Source organism: Panthera onca, chromosome E2 (genome assembly GCF_046562875.1).
Source record: "Panthera onca isolate mPanOnc1 chromosome E2, mPanOnc1 haplotype 2, whole genome shotgun sequence".
NCBI lineage: Eukaryota > Metazoa > Chordata > Mammalia > Carnivora > Felidae > Panthera > Panthera onca.
The window spans coordinates 28,363,053-28,369,473 of NC_138353.1; positions in this window are offsets into that span (position 1 = coordinate 28,363,053).

A 6,421-nucleotide genomic window follows, 5' to 3' on the forward strand; every position below is an offset into this window, starting at 1 on the left:
CATCATTCTAATGTCATACAGAGTATTTTCACGGCCCTAAAAATCCTCTGTGTTCCTCCCATTCCTCTCTCCCCTGCCCCGTTTTGTTATTTTATTCAGTATTTCAAACAAGATTTGAAACAGAAAGCTGTGTAACAGTAACTGCAAACTTACCACCCAGATCTTACAAATGCTGACAGATTACAATATTTATTTCAGATCTATTTTTAAGAAAGAAAACACTGCCATTGCTGCTTAATCCCCTTCCCGCCCCCACTCTTTTATTTTTACCCAAGGAGTAACATAGTATTCATACTCAGGCACTTTTCTCTGTGACCTAATGTATTTGGAGAGCTTCCCCCCAGCGTTTATAGAGCTCGGACCCCTTCGCTCTGACAGCTGCTCAGCCTTCTGTTCTCAGAGGCCCTGACACGGACTTGTCCCATCCCCCCTACCATGCCTGTGGATCTCTCATCCCGGCACTCAGGGTCCTTGTGCCCAGCTCGACCCGGTGCCCGCCAGCAGAAGCAAGAGCCACAGGACCAACACAGAAGTGCCGAGTTCGGGAGCATGTGTGATTTCGATGTGGGTGGATTATAAATGACCTCTGAGAGAAGGTGTACCAAACAATTAGAAGTGGAGGAAGAAGATAGAGAAAGAGGAGGGAGGGAGGAAGGGAGAAAGGAGGGAGGGAAAAACAACTAGGAAACTACAAGGGGTCAACCGCACTTCTTGGTGAGGCTCTGAGCACGTGTTCCTGCAGGCTGGTGTGGGTGAGTTTTGTCTTGTTTGCAAATCTCCTGACATCCTTTGCAGAGGAGCTGTTGCTGCTTCCCCAGGACCCTGAGCTCTGAGCTCCCCTGGCGCCTGGAGAAGTTGGAGGGGCGGGGGGGAACAGGCTTCGGCTTTGCGGGGGGACTCTTTGCACAGGACTCTTGCGCTCGTGCACACAAGCACTGGCCAGTGGCTAGGATGCCGCGTTTCTGCTCATCTGTCCCTGGGCCCTGAGGACAGTCTGGTGTGTCGGGCAGACAGCCGGGGTGAGGCTCGCAGCTGCCGGGGCCCCCCTCTCATCTCCTGGGGAGCACGGGGCGGGGGGGTCGGGGAGCCTGGGGGGGCTTGTGCATTTCCCGCCCAGCCGTGCCAATTACACTTTTTGGCAAAGGAAACAGCCGGGAGCGGTTTCTTTTGCTTCCCCCTCGTTGTTCTCAGCGTTTAGATGTCAAATCATTACAGAGCCGTAGGGAAGGCAGCCTTGGAGGCGGCAGGAGGAGGGCCAGGCTGCCTGCACCTCAAGTACGGTTCCTGTCAGCCGCCGCCACTAATGACCCCAGCTTCTGTGAGGCCCGTCAACACTCGCGGGAATGAAAGGGGACCCCTGAGATGTGCTCCGCGTAAGCAGACTGTGACCCCCCCCCACCAGCCCCCCTCGCCTTCACCTCCTCATCGAAGGCGGGGCTTCAACCAGCAGAAGTACCTGGGGGAGGCACACTCCAAAAGACCCCCACAGCAGCCTTGCCCTTGTCCCGTCCAGCCCCAGCCTCAGCCTCCACCTTCCCAGCCCCGCCTTTGCCCCCCAAGTCCCGTGGGCACAGCCCGGCTCCACCCCTTCTCCTCCGCACATGGCTGTGTTTTGCGGAGTCGGTACCGGTGGCACCCACAGTCAAGTGCTCCGGAAAGCCGCGGGGAGGGCACCCTTCCCCTATCATTAAAGTGTCATTACACCCTTGTGGGGGGCTCTGATCTGGTTTTTGGTCTTGTCCTCTTCTCCCAAACCAGCAGACCTCTGAACCCGACCCCTCTTCTCAGGGGCTTGTGGCCTGGAATGATTTTACTGATTATTGTATGTCTCTGCAAAAGGCTTTCTATGCTCAGCATCTTTCTTCCTTTAGCATGAGAAGGCGGATGAGTGTGAGACCCATTTTCTAGCGACTGTGGGGGGCGGGTTGCGCTCAGGTCCTGGTCTCATGGTCCATGGGTTCGAGCCTTGCATTGGGCTCTGGGCTGACAGTGCAGAGCCTGCTTGGGATTCTTTGCTCTCTCGGCCCTTCCCCTACACGTGCACAAGCTCTCTCTCAAAAACAGATGGATAAACTTAAAAAAAAAAAAGAAGAAGAAGAAGAGGGTGACCCTGCGGAGGAAATGACACACAGAGCCTGGCCTAGATTTTCCATCTCCCACTGACTGTCCCGCGGGCTTCCTTTCCCTCCACCTTCTCCCCACAAAGGGGAGGAATCCTGGCGCATTCAGCCCGTGAGCCTGGTGGAAACAAGAGGATCTCTATCTTGACCTGAGATGCTCCAGACGTGACTCTGGCATAGCCCAGCTTGCTGGGGTGGGGGTGGGGAAGGCAGGGTCGAATGTTCGCAACCTGTAAGTCTCACCCCGAGTGCTTCAGAATCACCCGGGGAGATTTTTTAAAAATGCCACTTCCTGGGCCCACCTCTGATGGTGCTGATTCGCCCGGACGGGGGTGTGGCCAGGCATCAAGGTGTTTGGAGCTCTCAGGTGACTTCCGGCGCAGCCAGGGCGAGGGCTCTGAGCCTTGCATTTTCCCCAGATGACCTCAGAAGGCCCCTTCGAAGGAAATACCTAACGTCAGGGGTCATAAGAATCTCCCAGGGAGCACGTTAAACGCAGATACCCCTGGAGAGTGAGATTATGTGGGTCGGGGGTGGCAGACATCATCGGTGCTGTTGACAAGCTCCTACCCCGGGGAGTGGTGTTACAGGTGGGCCCACAGGCCACAGTGTGAGAAGCCCAGCGGCCTGTGCCTTGGCACAAGCGGGGTGGAACCGTGGTGGGCCTACCTTAAGGACTTTGTGCGCTAAGGTGTAAATGAGGCAGAGACAGCTCCCCAGACGCCTTTACCATGAAGGGCCTCCAGAAAGCCTCATGATGTTGGAGCAGGTGGCCATGACCGCACCAGAGGACAAAACCGGATAATTCAGTCACGGCCCTCTGGATGCAGACCGAGTTCTTTTCCCAGCTGCCCAGCCGCCTGGGCCCTCGATAACCCACCACCCCTCCCTCGGTTAAACCACAGGCACCCAAAGCAGCCAGATGTAGTGAGATTCCCAGGTGTATCTTTCAACCAGGATGGGTCCACAGAGCCCCCTGGCATGCGGACCACACGTTCTCCTTCCTCTCTTGGCTCTTTATACAGAGACGCAAGTGGCCTTTTCTCAATCCTCCCACTTTGTTTGGGGGCCCTTGCTCCCTGGGGGAGGCACTCGTGTCCTTGGTCAAAGCCAGCCTTGGGGAATAGAGGCGTGGTGCAACCGCCGGCTGACGGTCTTTGCAGTACTATAGACCCAGGCTTGGTTACCGGCAAGCTTATGGTCCCCCGCCCCGCCCCTACTCGGGTCTACACTGGGGGCCACGTGCGCGCTGGCCCTTTGGACCCTTCCTGATCCCCCATGTCTGGACGGGAGAGGTATGCACAGAGGGGCATCAGAGATCTAGAAGAAGGACCAGGGAGGCTTATCCAGCCACGAAGTAACTGCCAATGTCTGAGGATGCACTGGAGGAGGAGAGCAGTCCCAGACCCCCTGGGCCACCGCTCAGATCTCAGAGGGACAGGCTGAGCCAGATGAAGACCTTTGGGGACTGTGGGTGCTACAAAAGGATTACCATCCCCAACTCCCTGCCCTCATCCCGAGCTTTGACTTCCTCCTGCTCCACTGAAGTAACACTTTTCTAGATATTTCTCGTCGCAAAATTCTGGATGAGTCCGTCGAAGCTTTTTTTCTATAACAACAAGGCCTCGCTTCTTGTCTCCAGCTTAGCCGGTGCCCAGACAAAGGGGCGGGCAGCAGTGTGTGTCAGCATTTTGCTGGGTTTATTGGCATCCTCCTAGGTGGGGACCTCTGTACTGCCGGTTCCTGGAGCAGGCACAAAGTAGGTGGTCACTAAAAGGAAAAGATGGAAGGAAAAGGAAACGGAAGGCGGAAGGAGGGGACTGGGGATTTTACGGCCTTTATTGACCGGAGGGTTCACGGCATTCTCCTGCCGGTGAGTCCTCGACTGTGGAGTTTTACGAAGCCGTAACAGTTCGAATAAAAGTCTGGGAAAGCAATACAGTGTCACCAACTTCTCATTTTGCTAAATAAGACTGTAAAACAAAACAAAACCAAACAGAAAAGAAAGCCACAGTCTTTTACTGTTCAAAGAAAAATTTTTTAAAAAGAAAGGACAAAATTTAGCCTTATTTGAAACGAAAACCCCCTCACTGCATTGGTATCCCCCCCTCCCCATTGGAAACCGGTGCAGATTTGGCTGAAGGTTCGTGGGGTTCGTGAACAACCAGCTGTTGTTGGGTGGGAGACTGCCCCCAGTTTAAAGGTAAGAGAACTGAGTCCGGAGGAGGCGTGTGCAGGCCAAATTGCCACTTGTTCCCAAAGCTGAGTCCAGACCGGCTCCGAGGCCCCCTTTCCGGTCTTCGGCCTGCACTGCCTGCTGGGGGGCATGGGGCTAGGCTGGCATCTGTGATATCTGGGGAGAGGGTTTCCAAGGCCTCAGTCGTGGGCCAGTGACTCTGCAGGGGCCGTTGTGGTGATCCTGCTTGGGCTGGCCCAGCTCAGCCACAGCCAGACTGTTTGAGGCCTGTCACTGCCTGTCCAGCGGTCAGCCATCAGCTGTGCCTCCGGGTGTATGTTGGAGGGGTGGTGAGGGCCTCTCCCACCCTTCCCATACCCTGCCTCCTCGGAGCCTCCTGGGTCCTCCTCCTCTACTGTCTGATCCTTCAGGCTATACCCACTGTGGCCCACCAGGATGCCATGTTTGACCCATCTGGGGTTTCACAGATTTTGAATTAATTTCCCAAATCTGAAGGTTTCACCTGAATATCTGGATTTTTAGCTTTTCTCGTAAAGATCAAAAAATGGGATTCCACCAGGCCCACATCCCCAACGGGGCAGCAATCCCCAGGAACTATAGGGACGTCCCTTCAGATAGCACGTGTGCTCTCCGGTCGTCCTGGTCAACCTGGGGCACGTGCGCCTTCCTCGGCTTGCCGCCGTGGAATCCCAGTCCATGACCCCGAAGAGGCTCAAGCTCCTTTGGGGAGTCAGCTATGCCAGTAAGACCTGGGTCTGCTCAAGGCAGCGTTTCAGATGCTAATGGGGGTATTTCAGGCATGGGAGGATTTTCATGGGGGAGATCTTTGGGGCCAGTTCTAGAAGTCCTCCCTCAGCACATGGCCCCATTCCTTCTTTAAGTGAGGCAGGGTTGGCTGGGGGCCCTTAGCAGAGGGTGCCAGCCCATGTGAGACCCTGCCCGTCACTGCTTAAAGAGGCAAAGTGGGTGGAAAGAGCCCCAACTCAAAAGACTCTGGTTGATTCCATCTAGCTGGGCTCCTTTGAGCTGACCATGGGTCAGTGACTTCACCTCTCAGAGGCTCAGTTTGCCTTTCTGCAGAGTGGGCCTGATGAGATCTGCTTTATTTTAGCTCCAAGGTCTTCGGAGATGTAAGCAAGCTGAGAAATACAAGAGGAGATTCTTACACCTTAAATTCCATGAACAAATCCCCACACGCCCCAGCTTTCTTGGAAGGACAGCAGAAAGGCTGCTGAGGAGGAAGCGTTCTCAGGGTGGACACATAGGGAAGCCCAGCCCGGCCCTGTCCAGGCCTGGCATTGGCCGTGACTCCCGCCTCCCTGGGCTGCTTCTCACTGTTCAGGTTGGGAGTCTGGCGCTCTCCCATCTGCAGATCTGGGAGGATGTGGCTCCAGAGCCTCTGCGTATGACATCTGGTTTGGTGGGTGAAGTTTGAGGTGGTGAGGAGGTCCAGTAGCCAGGCCCCCAAATGAGGGCGTGGGGGCTCAGCTCAGCTGGTAGGGACTTTGAGGTCAGGCAAACCCTAACTGAGACCTGGGTCTGCTACTTCTGAGCTGTGTGACCAGCGAGACCAGTGTGGGACCAGAGGTCCAACTTATCCGGGCCTCAGTTTCCTTCTCTGTAACATGGGGCCAATCAGAGGACCTGTTTCACTGGGGGCATTGTAAGGATCAGAGTAAATGATCCAGTGGATGCGAAGGGCTCAGCTCAGAGCCTGGCACAGAGTAGGCCTTTAAGAAATGACAGCTGCTGTTACGAGATCTGGTCCTGCAGGGCTTATGGGAAAGGGGGTGCAGTCCTGAGGGACATCTCGTTCAGCCCCTGGACTCAGGCCCTGAGCTGCAGGATCACTGGGGAGTCTAAATCACCATATCGGTCATTTATGGAGCACCTGCTGTATGCTCAGTCTGCATTTGTTGGCATCCTTAGGCCAGCCTTGTGAGGAAACTAACAAGGCAACTGTGTGTTCAGCGAAATGACTTACCAAGGTCACAGTTAATGTGTGGCAGGGTTAAACACAGAGTGACACCTGAGGGGGGGGGCAGCTGTTAGTCACTTGACTCTCCCTTTCCAGGAGCCTTTGGACACTGGCAAGGATGAGCAA